Source organism: Meriones unguiculatus, chromosome 12 (genome assembly GCF_030254825.1).
Source record: "Meriones unguiculatus strain TT.TT164.6M chromosome 12, Bangor_MerUng_6.1, whole genome shotgun sequence".
Taxonomy (NCBI): domain Eukaryota; kingdom Metazoa; phylum Chordata; class Mammalia; order Rodentia; family Muridae; genus Meriones; species Meriones unguiculatus.
In genome coordinates this window covers 66,778,293-66,799,533 of record NC_083360.1, presented here as the reverse complement: position 1 = coordinate 66,799,533, position 21,241 = coordinate 66,778,293, and the positions used below count along the sequence as shown (strand labels likewise).

The 21,241-nt window shown below is 41.9% G+C and overlaps 1 pseudogene; it reads left to right on the top strand.

Moving 5' to 3' along the window:
• Positions 1-475: 475 nt before the first annotated feature.
• Positions 476-20,004, top strand: LOC110550456 (high mobility group protein B2-like; annotated as a pseudogene).
• Positions 20,005-21,241: the final 1,237 nt, after the last annotated feature.

The following is a 21,241-nucleotide window of genomic DNA, read 5'->3' as shown; positions in this document are numbered from 1 at the left end:
GAGTCGGTGTTGATGTCAGAAGTTCATATTGCCACCAGCAAACATAGGGCTGCTTGTGGCAGCAGCCAGGGACAACACGGATGTCCAAGGGCTGGGAAGAACTGGTCCTGCCCCTCACTGGTTGTGGCAGATCTCTGGAGAGCTGGCCCCACCTTTCACCAGTGACAGCACTTGGGAGAGAGCCCTCTTAGGCTGGCACCTCACCTGGGCAGTGCAGTAGGAGTAGGGCTGGCCCTGTTTGAGAGGATGTGGTTAAGCCAGTCCCGAGGGTGTGATCAAGGGAAAGATGACCCTGCCACCCCTCTGCTGTGAGGTGGCATGGGTGAGGGGGTGATGTCCTCCCCGCCACTTGCCGCCTGTGTAAGTTGGGAGAGCTGTCCCTGAAGTCATGAGAGTAGGAAAGGTAGCTCTGCCCCTTCACTGGCTGTAGCACTTGGGAGATCCTCACCTGGACAGCACAGTGGAGCTGGTCCCGATGGCGAAGGCACAGGTGAGCCATTCCCAAGGGTGTGAGAGCAGGAGAGTGCCCCCCTCCCCCACAGGCTGTGGCACTGGGGAGAGTGGGCCCTGAGCCTTGACTGGGCAGCGCAGGGGAGCTGGCTCTGTGGGTGAGCCAGCCCCTGAGGGCATGAGTGGAGAGCTGACCCTACCTACTGCTGGTGGCAGCATTGAGTGGCCTAGTCAGAGCAGTGCTGGAGAGCTCATCCTGGTGGTGTGGATAAGGGAAAGCCAGCAGGCTAACCAGCTCAGCTACTACCCAGGCCCAGATCAAGACCTCTTGGTTGGCCCACCCCAAATTCTTTATCTGTGAACGGTTGGGCATTGTGAAAGGGCCAGTCCCGCTGATCCATTGCTGTGGGATCTCCATGACACAGGGCAACAACAGAAGAGCCAGGAGGAGTCCCAATGAGGATTCAATATTGATGGGGTCACAGAAGCTGGAGATCTCGAACAAGCCCAATGACCCATTGCGATGAACATTTGTAAGCGAACATGTGTGAACAGAGGGTTATACTTTACCGGGCACACTGTGACACACTACGGCTTCCATGATGAGATGTTTCTATGCTTTGTTTATATGTGTGTTTTTATAATTATTATTTTATTTTGGGAGGAGGTTGTAAGGGCAAAGGGCAGATATGAGGGGACAGGGAGATGAGCAGGACCGGGGTGCATGATGTAAAACACACAAAGAATAATATATATATATATATATATAAACAGATTTGATGGACAAGGAACCAGGTCATTTGGGGTGTGTCTGTTAGATCTCACACTGAGTGGATATGTGTTGAGTACTATCTTAGTGGTGACATTTTGGCAAAAAATTCAAGAATGGAATGGTCCTGGGCTTCTGCATGTTGGCCACCAGTCAATTTGGTGCCATGAGGCTACACTTTAAGAATCTCAGGTATTGTTGAGGAATGAGCAGCTTGAGGGGGGAAAGTCAGACATTTGTGTGGCAACCATCTCGTTTGTTTAAGGAACTGCAGTGGGGTCAAAGCTGATCCGGGTTGGTTTCTTTTTCCCCAGGCGTGTTCACTGAAGCAGCTCTTAACCACTTCCTCCAGAGAGGAACAGCTATTATGGGGATCCCTGGCCCTTCTAGTCAGGCCCTCTTCGCTATTAAGGAATATCCTTATGCTAAGTCACCAGCTCCAGCAAAGACCCTTCTCTCTGTTATTGCCCTAGCTGGGTTGCCTTGCCTGGCCGTGGTGGAAGCAGAGGAGCTTAGTCTTGATTTGGCTTGATGTGCTGGGGTGGGTTGGGGTGTGTGTGTGTGTGTGTGTGTGTGTGTGTGTGGCCTTTTCTAAGGACAAGGGGAGGGAGCAATAGAGTAAAGAGGGTGAAAAGGAGGTACCAGGAGGAAAGGAGGGAGGGGGCTATGATTGGGATGTAAAGTAAATATATAAATTAAAAATAAATTTAAATCTAGAAAAAAGAAAAGAAAACCTCCAGAACTCTGCCATATGCTAAAGGGGTTAGAGAAAAGGAAACAGAAGCTCCGTGGGAGGCTCTGCCCTGGGCAGAGATGAAACTGGGGTTTGAGTCCCAATTCTTATTGAGGAGAATGTTCTTTATTTTTTCCATCATTGTCTTTCTAAAGATGCAAAAGCATTTGTACTTAGTAGTTTTTATGACCTTAAGGAATCCTCTTAGTTGTTAAAATGACTCCAAAAATGTAAATAATGCTTTAACACAAAAAAGATGTGTTCCTAAAATAAAACATTTAATCTAAATGGAAGTTTCCTGGTATAAAGAAAAGGAAAAATTAAAACCACTCGCTCCCTCTCAGAGTGTTGACTGGAGATCCTGTGCAGAGACTTAGGTAACTGAAAGGATTAGAATGAAAGGATGAAGGGAAGGAAACACTGCCTAGGGCAGAAAGGAAACCAAAGAAATGAGAAAATGTTTCCTGAGAAAATAGAAAATGTGAGCAAACAAACCATAAAAAGAAAATCCTTAAGATAATAAGAAGAGTTAAGGTGAGGGAGAAAGAGAGAGAGAGAGAGGGAGAGAGAGAGGGAGAGAGAGAGAAAAGCTGGCAAGGAAAATCTATAGACCAAAGAGATGTAATCAAGGTTCATCTGGCTTTAATTTATAGCTATTGTCAAATCCTTGAAAGGCATTCTAGGCATGGAGATCCCTTTATTATGTAAGTAACCCAAACCAGTTTAGAGTGCACTTTTCTCCTCTTCATAAAGACAGAGGCAAAGCCAATCAAGTCCCTGCCTCTGGCTCACGTGGCTCCCATTCCTCCCCCACAATGCCTCTTTTCCAGTTTATAGTTCCAGACTGGGATAATTAGAAGGGTTAAAGATGTTCATGAACATAAAATATGTGTGTTTAAGCGTTTAATTGTGCTGTCAAAAAAAAAAAAAGACAAGTAGTAGAGTAACAAAACTTCTTTTTAAAAATTTTATTTATTTATTTATTTTGAATGTTCTGTCTGTGTGCACACCTGCATGCCAGAAGACAGCAATAGGAGGTAGAGATGGTTGTGAGCCACCATGTGGTTGCTGGGAATTGAACTCAGGACCAGAGGTCTGAGCCATCTCTCCACTGAGCCATCTCTCCAGCTCCCCAAATTTCTTTTTAAAGATCTGGTTGAAAACTTTTTTTTTAAATTTTTTATTTAACTTTTATTAATTACACTTTATTCCTTTTGTATCCCCCCATAAGCCCCTCCCTCCTCCCCTCCCGGTCCCACCCTCCCTCCCTTTCTGCATGCATGCCTCTCCCCAAGTCCACTGATAGGGGAGGTCCTCCTCTCCTTCTTTCTGATCTTTTTGTTGTTGTTCTTCTCAATGCAGTTTATTCAGGAACCTTGAACAATCTTCTGACCCTGGGGAAAGCCAGCCCCTAGCTTAAAATAGCCTCTGGGTAGCCAACCCCAGCGTGCCTCGTGGGCAATGCAGGTAGGTCCACATACATGGAAGCAAGCCAGATCCTCAGCCTTAGCCAAATATGGAGTTGTTTGTGACAGAGAGCACTCACCATCGGGAAGGTGGAAGGCGGAAACCAGCTCCATCTTTAAGGCACGGCATTATGCAGCTCTCTACAGTTCCCCCTCTTTGTTTTAGATGCATCAGGCAAGAGTAGAGGTCTGATCTCTTAGAAATAAATTGGGACTTTGTACTGATATTCATTTAGGTGTCATCCACCCAAAGAGCATCAGACCCGTCCGATACCTTTTTCTCAGAGGCGGGACCTGGGGCATCAACCCGCATGCAATCAGACATGCTCTTCTCTGGGTCCAAAGCGGCTGACCCTGAGTGCAGTACTTAGCCTCGCATCCTGAGCATAACATTTTAACTTTTTATGGTAGCCAACCATGCTTGGGGAGAATGTCCTGCTTCAATGGCTGTAAAGGCCTGAATGATCATGGCTGCATTACACTGTTGTGAGACTCTAATCTTGCATATATACCACAGGCAAACCAAGGAGACCAACACCAGAAGGCCTGCTAACGCTCCCAAACTTTTGATCCTTAAAGGCACACCCATTTCCAGCACATTGGGGTGACAGTTAAAGACAACGCATGCTCAGATGTACTCTAACATATTTTTAAAGTTCCGAAAATATTTAGAGATGATTAGCTAGGTGGGCTTTGTGCATGTTTTCACAGAACAAAAACCCCCACGTTGGTTGACTTCCATGGGCAAATGAATGGAAGCGAGCGCTTGCGGCAATTGACTGACAGAAGCTAAAATTATTTCTGTAGTACAATAAAAACATGAACAGTCTGGTGTGATGGGGCTTGCACAGAAGAAGAGATGTAAATGTTGTCACAAACACATGAGGGGACGCCCAACACAATCGAGATACTACAAACTGGAACCACTCAAAGGCATGTGCACACTCACCAGCTTGTCATTAATTAAAAATATATCCAATATCGAAAAGCTGATGGGGATATCGAACTGTAGAAGTACCACACTGTGTTGCATATATCAGGAAATATGATCATAGGGACCCTATTTGTAATATGAAAAAGAAGGAAAATCGTTGTATCTGTGTTTGTGAACTTTATGCTATTATAACAAATACCTGAGATAAATCAACTAAAAAAGAGGAAGGGCTCAGGGCCTGCAGGATGGGTAAATGTGCTTGCTGTACAAGCCTGAAACCCTGAGTTCAATCCTTAGAACCTATGTAAAGGTGGAAGGAGACAGCCTACTCGACAAAATTATATTCTGACCTCAACATGAATGTTGTAGCATGTGCCCCCAAAATAGTGTCAAATCAAAAGTCTTTTAATAGAAGAAAAGTTCATTTTAGCTCACAGCTTTGAAGGTTTAGTCCATGGTCAAGTGGTTTGGTTTCTTTAGGGCCTGTGGTAAAGCAGCAAGCACACCATAGTAGCATAAAAGAGAGACATTAGCATCCTACAATCCTCTATAAAAAAAAACACACCCCAAAATTAGGTGCTATATTCTAGAGTTCCCACTTCCTCCCAGCATCACCAGGCTGGGGACCATATATTCAACCCATGGACTTCTGGGAGTTATTTTAAATGCAAACTATCACAGAGCCCAACAATAAAGAATGGGTATGTGCTCTACACTCGATGAGCGAAGCATCCCGCAAGATACCCAATGAGATTCTTTCTACATCACGTTCATAAACAGATAAAGTTCAAAATAAATGATCGAGGGAAGGTGAAAATATTGTAGCCAGATGACATTATAAAGGATAATATGGTACCAATTAACAGCTGTGCCAAGCTGGTGTCTATCTCTCAACGGTTAGTAAGGGTAAACACAGGACAGAGGGCACATTTCTCAGGAGTGTTATTGTGAGTTATTGTTCAAATGAGTGCTAGGTGTTTGCCTTTTTTGACAGTTATCTTTTGCTACATTTTATACTCTCTTCTGTTTGCATAAAATATTTCATAATATTTTCACCAGAGAAAAATATAAATAAATATGACATGAACTATGTGGTGGTTAAAGTGAGTCAGTCAGATTGGAGTTTAGTGTGTTTTCAGAGTGGCATTTGAGGGCACATCTGTTTAGAAGTCTGAGACCCATATGCCTCTAGTCTCCTAGGGTCATAGGGGTGTAGAGGACCTGAGGGATTGACCTATGGCCTCAGGTCATGAGCCCTTGCTTGGTAATCTGGTCGTGGTGCCAACTTTACTCTAGTAGGAATTCTTGGCACTCATAGGGTACATGAGATGAACCTAGGCTATGTTACTCACAGAAAAAGATGAGTGTTTTACCTGTGAGTGGGGTGATTCTCTTTTTTCAGAGACTGTGGTGAAAACTGAACCATTGGCAGGAAGGCATAGCTTTTTTCATTATTTGAGCCTCCCAGTATAAAATACTGAGATAATGAGATAATGAGTTTGTTTTATGTTTAAAATCCTTTAATTGCATTATTACTATTATTATTATTATTATTATGTTGTTGTTGTTGTTGTAGGGAGGGGTCATATACCTTATAGTCTATCTGTGGAGGTCCAAGGACAACTTTGTGGAGTCAGTTGTTCTTTCTACCTTTTCATAGGTTCCAGCAATTGAACTTGAGTTGTCAAGCTCATGTGGCAAGTGCCTTTACCCACTGACCCATCTTACCAGCAGAATGTTTAAAACATTAAATTGAATAAATTACTACTTCTAATGTTGATAAAGTACAATGCAATAAAGTTAGGATATTGGCAGCCAGGCATGGTGGTGCACGCCTTTATTCCCAGCACTCAGGAGGCAGAGGCAGGTAGATCTCTGAGGGTTTCAGGGCAGCCTGGTCTACAAAGTGAGTCCAGGACAGCCAGGGCTTGTAAGACAGAGAAACCCTGTCTCAAAAAACCCAGACAAACAAAAAAATGAAGACATTGGCATGATCAATATGGGATTTTGTCTTCGAAACTCTGAGTGTGTGAGAAAACTGTGTAATCCTGTCCTTGGAGTGAGTGTATGTAAGTCACAATGGGTCCCTGGCACTTTGCATGTAGCTTCAATTGCCTAAATCTTTGCCTTTACCTGTGGTAGGCTACGATCTAAAGTTTAGGCAAAATTTCAAAATGAAGTCAATGATGTTGCCTAAGTAAAATAACGTTACTGATGTCCAGAGGTAGTTTTATACACAGTTTTGAATCAGAGGGCCAAGTGTCCCAGTCTGGCTCTGCTGTTTCTTACTTGCATGACTGTGGCCAAATCATTTCCCTTCTCCAAATGTCAGTTTCTTCACCTCTACAATAGGTACATGAACCCAACTTTCAATCAGAATTTTTAAATTGAGCGTTATGGTTACATTTACATTTCTATAACTTTGACTCATTTATTCTCTTGTTAAACTCCACAAAGAAAAAAAAAACACATTTTAAAAAATATCCAACCACACTTTTCACTTCTTCTGGAAAGTGAACTCTCATTTTTACATTTGTTTAGCCTTGTGGCAAACTTGCGGAATTATTGGATTTACTGCTTCAGTGTTGCTCAGGGCTGAAGGCAGTTGGCTGCTGGTGAGAGGGTGGGCCTGCTTGTCTGTGCCCTTCATCATACCATGATGTCATCTCCAGCGGTGTTAGCATGTTTGTTTGACGTATTTGAGGGTCTTACTTTTAATAAATGGTTCTTTCCTCGGGCTCCCTCAAATTCTTACCTTCTAATTTTTCTTCTGGAAGTACTAAGGTCTTGCAGAGTGAAGTTACTGGCTGTGGAGGAGCAGCTGTAGAGAAGGCTTAGAAACTTTGCAGTAACCAGGAAAAGGTGTCAAAACACGGTTGGCTTTGAGGGTAGAAACTCATCACTTTAAAAACTTTTCTTCTGTAGTGATTAGTTCTTTTTGTGATGGAAAAAAATACCTTATGAACTCTCTCTTTCTTTCTACAGGTTTGCAACGTCAAGCCACAGGTGAGTTTTTCTTTTTTTTTTTTTTTTTCAATGCAGTTTATTCAGGAACATTGAACAATCCTCGGACCCCGGGGAAAGCCAGCCCACAGCTTAAATAGCCTCTGGGTAGGAGTTTTTCTTTTTTGAGCTTGTGGAAAACTTGAAAAAAAAATTCTGATCTTGGTCCCATTTCCCTCTCCTCCCAACCAATCACCCTATCTTACTGTGTGCTGCATACATGGCATTTGCCAAACACAAGATAAATCAGGATAATTCATACCCAGGACTAGTACCAGGAGAAACATTGTAACAGTAGGAACCAGTGTTATTGAGTATTTACCTTGTCCCATGTACTATGTAACTTTTACAGAGCAAAAGTATTAGTAATTTTTCCCCTTATGTAGTTGGAGAAAATATTTTTCCAATGTCCCATGCAGATAATCTTAATTATGAGAGATGAGAACCAAGATATGTCTTTCTTTTTTAAATCTGGCTTGAAGACATCTCTGTGTCCTTTTTCACACTAATTATTTACCTCTATAGAACACTTAACTTGGTCATTTGAAAAAATGAAAAATAGGTGCTGGAGCAGTTAAGAGCATTGGCTGCTCTTCCAGAGAACCCAGGTTTAATTTCCAGTACCCACTTGACAGCTCACAACTGTTTGTAACTCCAGTTCCAGGGAATCCAACACCCTTATACAGACATACATACAGACAAAACACCAACACCATTACAAAATTGAAAAAATGAAAAATAATTCATTCCCAAATAATTTTGTTGTAAGGAGGAAAATAAACATACAACGGTCAGAATGTTTGTGACCCTCAAAATTAACATGATGAAATCTTAACTCTCAAGGTGATGATGATGAAGATGATAATGGTGATGATGGTAGGAGATGGATTCCTGGGAAGTGATTAGACCTTGAGGATAAAACTCTTATAACTAGATTTGCATACTTATAAATTAGACCCTTAGAGAAGTAGCCTGTCTTTCATGATGTGAGCACACAAGAAGATACCATTTTAGCCATAAAGTGGCCTCATTAACTACCAAATCTGCCTTGATTTTGGACTTCCCAACTGCAAAAATTATGTGATATAACTGTTGGCATAATATTTTTGTGGAGTGTGTGCAGTCCATTCAAATGCTGATTGCTCTACCCACTATGTGGTTTCAATCACATGCATGTGATGTTTAAGTATCTTTTGTCTCAAGTCTGTATAAACATGCCCACCAAATGTTCTCCGTTGTGCCAATAAAATGCCAACCAGCCAAGGCTGAGCAATACAGAGACTAGGGTGGGACATCCAGGTCCAGTGAGGAGAGGAGAGAGAGAAAGTAGGAGTTGGAGCCACAAGGAAGGGACCAGGAAACATCAAGAGAAATGGACTGGACCTACGATATAATTAAAAAGCAAGTATAATGTTGGGAATCTGAAGAGGAGGAATCTAGACTAGCTTGGAGGTTTAGGATGGAGAAATTATTGCTCAGTATTGTGCTCTAGGCTAATTAAATAAATCCTAGTCTCTCTATGTAGTTATTTGGGTAAATAGTTGGTTAAAGAGTACCCGTTACATTACTAATAAAATCAATCAATATTAAATATTAATAATCCTTTAACATATAACCTCATGTTATTTATAGGTCACCCAGTCTAAGATATTTTGTTATAGCAACTTTCATGGACACCAGCAATACAAAGCACAGAGTAGATACTCAGTTGATAGTACTTATCTTTAAGACAAAAGCTGAAAGCATCAGAAAGGACATTCACTGACTAGGTCTTAGTGAGGGATCTGAACTTGAAGTCTTTCTGGTAGTTAGCTTTAATTACTGTGCCCAAATACCTGGCCTACAGTTTAAGCAATGTAAAGTTTATTTTGCTTCATGATTTCAGAAGTTTTATCAGGGAGGGCAAAGTGGAGTAGAGCAACTCATGGCCTGGAGAAAGAACATGGGGGAAGGAAGGAAGAGAGGGAAAGGGCAAGGAGAGAGAGAGAGGTAAGGAGGGTGGAAGAGAGGGAGAGGGAGAGGGAGAGAGAGCGAGTGGGAGAGAGTGCTCCTGTTTATTTGACCTTGAACTCCAGGTTACAGGAGGTGGGATCCTTCCCTTAGGGTCTCTTCTTGAGAGCACTCTCGCAGGTGTGCTCAGGGGATGCACTCTTTGTGTGTTTCAATATAATCCAGCTAATAATCAGGATGAGCCATTGCCATCAGCACTCCCTATTGTACAAGACTCGGGAGGATGGTCAATAAAGAAAAGAAAACTCCCAATGTGCAACATATGTGCGTCTAAACTAGAGCAAGAGGAAATGATTTGTGTTGAAGTCAAAGGAGGGATAAGTGAAAGATGATGAAACAGACTTTAAAACAAAACAAAATGAACCATCTCCACTGGGATAAAGATGTAATCAAGTACTTTCTTTCATCTGCCTGCTTTACAGCCAGAGTGCATGAACAGCTGAACATACAAAGAACACGGGTCCTCCAAAGGGGACATGGCTTCATCAACAAGCCGTCTTTCCCTGTGCACAGAGCCTGATCTAAAAAAAGCTTCATGTTATCGTTGCCTCAAAGTTGTCAATCCTTTTGGACTAAAGAATTCACATTTTGGTTTTGTATTTAATCTACTAAATTATCTAACCACTCTTATTTGGGACATTTGCACCCCAGCTTCACAGAAAGGCTCTCATTCTAAAGAAGAGAATCCCAGGAGGCCCTTGGAATGCTGTGTTATCAGATTTCTCCTTTCCTTTTATTTCAGTTAACACCAAAATTATACATAATATATGCTGCAAATGAATCTCTAAGTACGCAGAAATGAAAGTAATGTAGTAAAAAGAACCTTGATATTTTTCTTAAGTAGAAAAAATAACAGCACCATGGCCAAAATCCATACGTCGAACACAAATACTCTGGGGTGATTTCCTTAGAGGGGAATTTCAAATTTCTGCTTATGTGTAACTTTAGGTAGGATCCAGGATTCTGTGTTTTCTGAAAACACCCAGGTCTTTCTAATGTGCAAATGAGGTTGAGAAACACTGAATTATAAAGCTGCTGGAGGAAGTGGATACTCCTGGCAAGGGTTACATAGTGTATTCAAAAATCCCCTCAACAGGTATGTGTGATCAACTCTGTATTCCTTTGATAGCTAGAGCTTTGCTGGTGTTTTTTTTTTGTTTTGTTGTTTTGTTTTGTTTTTAAATAGGAGATCAAGTACAACTTTACTTTCTTTCTTGAAGGCCCCCTACTACCAAAACTTAGCTTGTTTAAAAAAGTTTGCAAAACATGGGACAATTGTAAAGTGGATTTTTTAAAAATAATTTTTATTAATTATACTTTAATCACTTTGTACCCTCCCCCTCCCCCCCCCCCCCCGTGAACACCTTCCTCCTCCCCTCCCAATCTCACCCTCCCTCCTACTTCTCTATGCATGCCCCTCCCCAAGTCTGCTGATAAGGGAGGTCTTCCTCTCCTTCCTTCTGATCCTAGTCTATGAGGTCTCATCAGGACTGGCTGCATTGTCTTCCTCTGTGGCCTGCTCCCCCCTCAGCGGGGAGGTGATCAAAGAGCAGACCAATCAGTTCATGTCGGAGACAGTCCCTGTTCCCATTGCTATGGAACCCACTTGGACACTGACATGTCATGGGCTATGTCTGTGCAGGGGTTCTAGGTTATCTCCATGCATGGCCCTCGGTTGGAGTATCAGTCTCAGGAAAGACCCCTGTGCTCAGATTTTTTGGTACTGTTGCTCTCCTTGTGGAGTTCCTGTCCTCTCCAGGTCTTACTCTTTTCCACATTTTAAAAATCTCATTTAGAGTTTACCAAATAGATCTAACAAGATCTTTTACTAATAAATTTTCTAAGAAATCACATTAGATATGCTATTTTTAAAAGATTTGACTTATTTTTGTTTGGGTGTTTGGGTGTGTCTATGTGAAGATGCCTGCAAAGGCCAGAGGACTCTTTGACCTCTGGAGTTGGATTAGAGGTCCTTATGAGCCACAGGACATAGGTGTTAGAAACAGAATTTGGATCCTCTAGAAGAGCAGGAAGTTATTCTAACCACTGAGCTGTTTCCCTAGCCCCCAAAAACTATATTTCTGAGAAATATTTATACCTTCTGAGAAGGTCAAAATCACTAAAGCCACCCAGTATTTACATATTTAAAGACTTCATGATGACAATGTGCCAGTTATCTACAAGTTGGCCTGTAGCTTCAATATTCTTCCATATAGGGGCAGGGTACTGAGAATTTGACAATACTCCAATGAGTATGAGTATGTAGACAACACAAACTGGATTTGTTATCTTATTCTTTGCTTCTTTTTTTTTTTTGTGGGGAGGCTAAAAGAGTGTCAGGTGGACATAGAAGGGCTAGGACATGAGTGTGATGGGCACATGATGCAAAATTCCCAAAGAATCAACAAAAATATTATGTTGGAAAAAAGAAAAAAAAGAACGTAAGAGAATTCTAACTATGACAGAAAACCATGAGAAATTAATATTTTTTAAATTGCCCTTCAAAAGAAAAAAAATAAGATAGGCCAAAGACTGTAAAAAAAAAAATGTGTATGAAGAGTGGTCAGAGGGTTATAATGATGTTGGTGTTTGTGGAGATTTGATGAACAGTGTTCGTTCTTTCATAGGCTCTGATGATGGGAATTTGGACCCTCGTAGGTAGTGCTGTTTGGGGGATGTTACAAAACTTTCGGGAGGTAAAGCCTCACTGTGGAAAATTTATCACTGGAGGTGGGCTTTGAAAGTCATATAAGCTTTCTCTGCTTCCTACTTATGGATGGAAATCTTTCAGTGTCTTGCTCTGCACATCTGCCACACTGCCCCTGCCACTGTGGACTCTCCTTCTGAACCTATAAGCCAGAACAAATAACTCAGAACACAGGATCCTGCTGTGTCTGAGTTCCTGTCCTAACTTCCTCAACAGTGGCAGCGCTACAGAGTAAACCTTTCTCTTCTCGAGTTTCTTTGGTCATGGTGTTTCATCACAGACAGCAATAGTAAGCCTAAGGCCTTATGTTCCAAGCACACTCTCTAGAGATGCATGTCTGTGCATTAGCCAGTCATGCTTGTGTCTGAATGTCTTCATCAGATTCTATAGTTGAAATTACGCAGGTCTTTGAAAGCACTTTCCATCTTCTTTCTTTACATTGGTTTTCAGAGGCAATACCATCCTGAACTATTGGTAAGAACATTTGCTAATAGGACTATAATTTAACATTAAAATAAAACAATGAGCAGAATCAATCTTTTTTTTTTTTTAATTTATGAAATGAAGCTATAGTGGCTACCAAAAAGCATTGCTACATTTCAAAGGCCTCTGGAAGCTTTCTCTTTTGTTGGTTGTTCTTCAGAATATACCTGTTGGTTGACAGAATTTCAGGAGAGTTAAACCTGAACAGCTCACAGCCTTAGTAATGAGTTTTCACTTCTGTGCAATGACTGATTTGGATTGGTGAGCTGGCAGCTGGATACTGCAAGGTCTTGGCTCACACAGGCAATTGGGTCTTACTGACATAGTTCTTGTGTGTTATTTGTTTATTTATTTATTTATTTATGAAAAGGATTCTTCTTTTAACTCTAACCGGCCACATACTGGGGTAGACAGGCCATTTATAAGCCACCAAACACATAGAGTCAGAAGACTGACTTAATTCCAGCTTCAGGCACAGACAGGGAACTGAACATTCCTTTTGTGAGTGCTTAACAATTTAAAAATCGCTCACAGTTAAGCAGAGAGGAGTAGGACAAGGTGCTCTAGAGCCAATCAGAAAGTGTTAAATTACGCCATTACCTGTTACTAACTCCCTTTCTTCACTCCTGAAGTGAGTACAATGGTGTTACTGATTTCAAAGAGGTGCCGGGATAATTAAATATAGGTGATTTAAGCACAATAGCATGGTTTTTTGACACCGAAGAGCTTCATAAATGCTAGCAGTTGCTTTCACTATTGTTGCAAAGAGAAAAAGAGTTTGGACTTTGCAGTTGAGCAGACCTGGCACCAGCTAGTTACCTTCTTTGAACTTCAGTGTGCTGACCTCTAAGGATGATGGAAAGGTACATTCTAGCATCGTCGCCTAGCACAGTACCTGCTGCTTAGTCAATACCTCACTGAGGTGAATTCTCCTTCCTCGGTACTTTCTTATAGAGTATGAAGGCAGGGATGACTTCTTGTTACCTACAGAATAGTCATCAGTAAAGAAAAAAAGCTGGGCTGTATAAGAAACCCTTAACTAGTAACCTGGTCAGACCTTCTTTCACGGGAAGTACCAGTGTGTAGCTTGTCGGGCATGCAGATTCCTTGCACGCTCTTTCTCCGTGCTCTGTATTCCCACACATGTATATAGATACATATACATGCTGTGTCTCTCCACACTATGTATTTCCCACGTTTCCTGGGACAGAAAAGAAAAGAAAGAAATAGTGCGCAGCTTTAAGACATTTCTCCGGAGTCTTTCTTTCCACCAGCACTCAATTGTCCAGCATCTAGGTGCTGCAAGGGACAGTGATGTCCTTTTGGCAGGGCACAGTGGTAGAGTTTTAGGTAGGGCCACAAGTCATGGACAAACCACATTTCCAGTCTATTCCCTATAGGTATCCTTTTCAAGTGATGGAGAAGTGCGTTTCCAGGGAAATCAGAGTAGAAACAAAGGACTGTGTTGAATTGTTCAAATTATAGAGGCTGATATGCCAATAAAGCCAATGTTGTGTTTGCTAATTAACGAGGCTTGGCATTCTGGGAATAGTAGTCTGTGCTAGAAATGATCTCAGTGTTCAAGGGACTCTTATTTATGATGGAGAGTGGACAGCACTGTCATGGCCACAGTGGACTGAGGTATGTGCCCAGAAAGCTTGAAACACACAGAACCCATCTGAAGGATGAACCTAGAAGGAAGCGGCCCATCAACAGAACTTGCTTTGATAGATGTGGCAAGACCCGGCCATTCTCTCAGAGCTCTCTCTACAACAACACTCAGCCCACAAGGAGTACTCTCTTTGGAACCATGGTTCATTAAATGCTTAAGAGTTTTAAGATTGCCAGCGTTAGAAGGGGGAAACTCATGCAGGCTGAACCACACAGTAAAAGCTTCTGGATACGTGAGTCTGAAGAAGGCTTGAATAGACTTAGAGGATTGAGACTGGCATTTCAGGGTGGGAGCAGTCGCAACAAAGGTGGAGTAAATGCTGGCTGGGTTCATGAAGGGGAAAATGAACTACATATTATCTCCAGTTTTCCTCAAAATGTCTTTTTCTTTTTTTCTGTCTTGAAACAGCTTCAGAATAAACCTGAACAACTTCTACCCCATCCCATGTGACTCCTTACCAAACACAGAGCATAGGAACGAACAATGGCAGAGTTGTATTGAATAAGTTTCCATTCTGAGTTGGCAGCCTCAGGATGTAATTTTCTCCGATAGAGAAATCTTCTGGCTTGGGATTTTGATTTTTAGCTGAGATTACTTTCTCTCAATTAGATTCTAGTTCGATAGAATCATTGCTTGAAATTTGTCTCAAATTGAAGCCGTCTAATAGTGACTGTTTGAGTGAAAAAGTAGGAGGGTCTTAACACACTGCAGACAGTCCATTCACAGTGTATGTGATTCAAAAATAGGAAGAAGCAGAACCTTCTAAGTGTCCTACCTTAGACAAAGAATGCCATGGTTTAGCACCAATCAAATCAAGCCTACACAGGAAGGACAAGCTGATTGTGCCTGGTAACCAGGTTAGACATGCTCCCCAGACGTGTTGTGTTTCATCTTTATCATGGTGTGTTCCAGAAACGCTGTTTAGAGGGCACTATGGAATTGTGCCATACCTGGTTTCCAAATTGTGGCTTCAGCAGCTCTGTAAGCAAACTTTAGGGAAGAAAGTGACTTTACTAGGTGATTTAAAAATACATAAAGTCTCTGGGTAAATGTTCATTCTGGGTTTGGATGAATTAATGGGCGGACACTACTGGGCTAAAGTATCCTCTCTTTCTTGACAGGCGAGCTTTTCTCCTAAACACTGCTGCATGAGCCGTTTCACACATTCTGGCAGATGGCAGCAGTTAAGATCCCGCGTGATGATTTTTCCTTCCCAGTCTTGCTTTTAAACTTTGTTCTCTGGGGCAAGAAAGACTTTAGTTTAGAGCTAATTTTACTCCACAATTAAAATAATTGCCTTCTGAGCGCTTTTGTCATACCCCAGGTGTTATGAGCTTTCCCCTTATGGTGGGAGGGATAGATTCTTCCTGGCTGGGTGAGTGTGCATGATTTTATTTTCTCCTTGGTATGGCTCTTTCCTTTGTCTCCCAGTGTTTCCTCATTCTCACCTGGTGTTCCTAGGCAGGGTGAGGCCTCTGTGCACGTTTCCTTCTGCTCAGCTTCCTCCTCTCTGGCTCTCCCTGAACGCTCAAGCCACTTATATCTGACTGAAGACATCCCCAACACAAAGAAACCACTGGCTTCTACCTGTGTTCTCTCTTCTTGGGATATGCTCTGGATCTCTTCCAGGCAAATAGAACAATCATTGCCTCATCTCATTTGTTTCTGTCCTTTTGGAGACCACTGTCTCAGGCTGTCTGCTGTCCAATGTCTGAATTTACTGTTTTGTATTCTTTCAGATTGCTTTAGTCGTTTGATGTGGAAAATAAATCTGGTCATGGTTACTCCATCCTGACTGAAAAAGGAAGTCGCTGCATAGGAATGTATGTAAAAGACCATTCATCAAAGCATTATTGTTTATGAAGAGTAATGGGAAATAGGCAGAAAAGCAAGACGAAAAAAGAAAGAAAGAGAAAACAGGAGTTGGGGTAATAAATGGCGGCACCCATGTAATCTGATGCTTAACAGACATTAAGAACCATGTTTTGTTTCTTCTCTTGAGGCAATGTTGACGTTTATTAAGACAAGGTTTTAATATAGATGTAAGCATGAGCATGGTGGGGTTTGGGGGAAGCTAGTTAAGAACAAGAAAGTTCTACAAACCCAATGCTAGAGTAGATGCCAGGATTCTCAAGACACAAAAAGTCACATTTTAAGTGTCTTAACTTATATAGAAAACCTCATGTTTTCAAAGGATAATTGCTGGCATGAGGATGTGGTTATATTTAATTAAAAGGGTATAGTGAAAATAAATTAGATGTTTTTCTTTTAATTTTAAAAATGTGCACATTGCTTATTCCCTTACTGCCATGCAATGTTCCCTTTGCAAGGCACTGATTTTTTTTATTTACTTTACACCCCAAGGGTGCTCCCCACCCTCCTCTTTTAAGTCTCTGCTTCCCCTTTCCTTTTCTCCCAGAAAAGGAGAGCCCTCTCCCCCCTGTATCAACCTTCTCCAGCAAGTCACATCAGGACTGAACATATCTTCATCCCCTGCGGCCGGGCAAGGCAGCCCTGCCAGGGGGAAGTGATCCAGAAGTAGGCAATAGATTCCATGTTAGAAACAGCCCTGCCCCCTTCCATGCACCAGGCAGCCCATATGAAGACCAAGCAGTCCAGCGGCTACATGTGTGCAGGGGGCCTAGGTCCAGACCATGCGTGCTCCTTACTTGATGTCTCAGTCTCTGAAAGGCCCCCTGGGATTGGGTTAGTTGTCTCTGCTGGTCTTCTTATGAGGTTTGTTGCTGGGTGGAGCCAGTAAAGTATCATTATTAGTGTCAGGGCCTGGCTCTCTACCATGGGCTGGGTCTCAGGTTGGGCCAATTATTGGTTGGACTTTCCTCAATCATTGTTCCATCATTATCCCTGCACTCCTTGTAGGCAGGGCAAATTTTGGATCGCAGGTTTTGTGGGTGGGTTGTTGTTCCTTTCCTTCCACTAGTCCTACCTAGCTAGGAGTTGCTCACTTCAGTCTTCATGTCCCTCCAACCCCCATACGAGTCTCAGCTAGAGTCACACCCATGTCCTTCCAGGAGCCTACCCTGTCTCAGGCCTCCAGCTTGACAGAGAGATGCCCCACCCCTCAGATTCCCTTCTTGTTCCCAGACTTCTTACCTCCCACCTCAGCTCTCCCCACATCCGATCCCCATCATAGTTTCCCTCCCCATTCCATCTCCTGCCCAGTTCCCTCTCTTCATCCACTTCTGCTGTCTATTCTTTTTCCCCTTCTGAGTGACTTTCCGGCACTCTCCCTTCGACTCCCTTGTTATATATCTTCTTGTGGGGGCTGCAGATCAGGGTCTCCAGGCATGACACAGGCCAGGGAACTGCTGCTCCCTGATCTGTACTAAACGTCTTTGAGAAAAATATACATTATAATAAAAACACACTAAAGATGTAATTTACATGTATGAGTACATATTAACTTCAATATGAAAATAATCATATAAACATTGTACATTTATATGATAAATCTTACATATGTATAACATGTCTTATTTTAATATATAACAATATTTCCTTAGTTATTTTCCTTTGCTATAATAAAACACTATAATCAAAAAATGAATAATGGAAGAGTTTGTTTTGCTCACTGTTTCAGAGGTATAAGAGCACATTATGGTGAAGGAGCAAGACAACAGGTGTCAAGCATGGGGGCAGGAGAAGGAAGCTGAGAGCACACACCTCAATGGCAAGCATGAAGCAGAAAGACAAACTGACAGTAACATGAGGTTTTAAAGTCTCAAAACTCACCTCCAGTGGGCCAGACCTCCTAAACCTCCCCAGACAGTGCTGCCCCCTGGGAACCAAGTGTCCATATACCTGAGCCTATGGGGGATATCTCTCATCCAAACCACCGCAAACACGGGATATACAAATATTTATTTCTAATAAATTAAACATAAATGTTTACATAAGTACATGGCTATGCATTTTAATATTTGTACACGAGAAAGAAAATAATTGTCTGTAGTAGATACACATATAGTCACATTTCACAAGTGTATTTGGGGAAAGAAACAGAAACGATACAGTAAAACGTTAATAGCTGTAGATGGCATAAGTTTTTGCAACCAATATATAATAATAATCTAGCAAAGCATTAAACAAACTCTAAAAAGTGGGAATTTCAGTAAAGAATGTGAGGTGCTAACTCTTGATGTTAAAATATTTGCTGGGCGAACATCTTAGCTGAGCAGGATGTTCACTGCAAGAAATATAAATGCATTCCTTTTATCTGCCAGACAATGTTCTAAGTGCTTTAGTATATTAATCATTTAAAGCTTAAAACAACTCAATTAATGATAGTAATTATGTCTCGGGGCGCAAAGAGCCTGACAGTTTGTGTAACCAGTAATCAGAAAGCTGGGGTCAACTCTGGGTAGTGTGTGGCCAGAGTCTGTCCTTTGTCACCATGGTGCATTGCTTCTCATCACCATGCCAGTACCATTGTTGGATAGGCTGTCTTTTTTCCAGTGTGTGTTTTTGACACTTTTCTCAAAATGCATGCAGTTCTCTGGGTTTATTTCTGGGGTCATCCAGTCTGACCCAGTAGTCTACTTTGTGTGTTCTTACCTAACACAGTAGAATGAAGTTAGATTCACATCTCTCATCCTGAACGGAAATCAAGTCAAGGTGAATCAAAGACTTTAATTTAAAACCAAAACAGCAAAAACTCAGAGAATACACTTCAAGATATAGTATAGGTTGGAATTTTCTGAATGGGACTCCAGTTGCCCAGAAAATGGCCCTAAGACCTAAAATTATAACTGTTCTGTTCGACAAAATCAACTTTTAATAGAACAAACAGGCAGCCTATAGAATGAGAAAAAAAAATATTTGCCAACTATAGTTTAGACAGTGGTTAATATCCAGAATATCTGAAAAACTGCAGAGATTAAATGCCCAAACTACATTCAATAAATAAGATAAAGAAACAGACAGGCAATTCTTAAGAGAAGAACCACAATTTGCTAATAAGTATTTTTTAAAAAAGTGTTCAGTACTGATTGGTCTGGTCAAGTTGCCATGGCGCAGAGGAATCTGCAAAACAAGAGGCTGAGGACTGCGCCAGCGACAAGCCAATTCTAGCTGGAGCTTGGGGAAGGAAGTCTCTCTTTCAGGCCTTGAGGGAAGAGCTTGTGCCAGGTAGACACAGCGCGCTGTCAGCGTAGGGAAAGGAGAACCCAGCCAGCTGCGGAGCAAGATGTCCTCTTACGCCCTCTTCATGCAGACTTCGCTGGGAGCACAAGAGAAGCATCCCGGCTTCTTAAAGACGTGCTCCGAGAGATGGAAGACCATGTCTGCAGAGGGAAAGTAGAAGTTTGAAGATTTGGCCAAGAGCGACAAAGCTCGCTATGACACGGAGATGATTACCTTCCTCCCAAATAAGAAAGGGAAGGAAAAAAAAGATCCCAGTGCTCCCCATAGACCACTGTCTGCAGTCTTCCTGTTTTGCTTTGAACATCGCCCAAAGATCAAAAGTGAACACCCGGGCCTGTCTATTGGAGATACTGCAAAGAAGCTGAGTGAGCTGTGGTCTGAGCAACCTGCTAAAGACAACCAACCAACCGTCTGAACAGAAGGCGGCTAAACTAAAGGAGAAGTGTGGAGAGGATATTGCTGCATACCTCGCTAAGGGTAAAAGTGAAGCAGGAAAGGAGGGGCCTGGGAGGCCAGAAGGCTCAAAGAAGAAGAATGAACCAGAAGATGAGCAGGAGGAGGAGGGGGAGGAGGGGGAGGAGGGAGAAAACGATGAAGATGAGGAGGAAGAATAAATGGCTGTCCTAAAATGTGTGGAGTGTTTATGTACTCAGGCAACTATTTTGCTAAGAATGTGAAATTCAAGTGCAGCTCAACATTAGCTTCAGTGTAAAAACTGCAGATTTTTGTATAGCTGATGAGATTCTTTGTAGAAAAACACTTTTTTAAAAAAAAAAAAAAATAGAAGGAGTTTGTAGCTTTTTCAGGGGCTGCAAAGTTGAATGTTCCTAGGTATTTAATGGTTTCTTTAATTTCTTATGGTAGCAAAAACAAAACTTCATAGGAATTTGTATTACCAGTAAATTTTTGGGGGGATGTTAATTATTTTTTGCTTTGTTTTTTAAAAAAAAATTGTAATAAAATAATGTATATTGCTTGCAAAAACCTTAGCTATTATGAAAAAATAAATTAAAATAATTTGAGATTACATCTCGCCCTGGTCGGATTAGCTATGATCAAGAAAGCAAATGACCGCAGATGCTGGCATGAAGATGGGAAAAGGAACCCTCTCCATTGCTGATGGGAGTATAAACTACTACAACAATTATGGAAGTCACTATGAAGATTTTTTTAAAAAAAAGATTAAAACTAGACAGGATAGCAGAAAGTGGGGGAGACTGAGGAAGAGGGGAGGTAAAGGCACATGAGATATGAAATGGAAAGAGGGTGGAGAAAAATAAGATGGGGAGAGGAATAGAGGAAAAAAGTAGGACAGGAAAAATCAACAATACAGACGTGACTGTGCGAGCTACCCCTTTCACCAGGGTGTACTAACTATAACCAGACACCGCTTGACTCATTCTTCTAAATCCGGGGCTTGAAGACTTCTATTTGCTTTTTTGTAGTCTACAGACTATGTAGAAGAAGGATGCAGTGAGGTGCCGGGCTCAGGATGGGGACCGACCGTGAAAAGACTGACTGGCTAAAGATGAGGTGTCTTACCTTTTGCCCTGCCCTCTCCCAGAGACTCAGGGGCTGCACCCTCACAGCAAATACAAGCAGGGGACAAAAGGACTGGTGGGTGGCAGATGTCCATCTAGTCAGGGCTTCCGTGCATCCCATACAACCCAGGGCTACCTAGTTATTGTTGAAAATGGAATGCTTCATTACAGCCTTAAACTACAAACCAAGCATTTCTCCTTTAAGATGGGGGAACTTTTAGACTGTTTTTCAGAAAGACTTGGTGCAAAAAAGTTAACGTTGTGCAGTCAGGAGGTGAATAACCGAAGCTTCCTTCCCATAAACATCTTT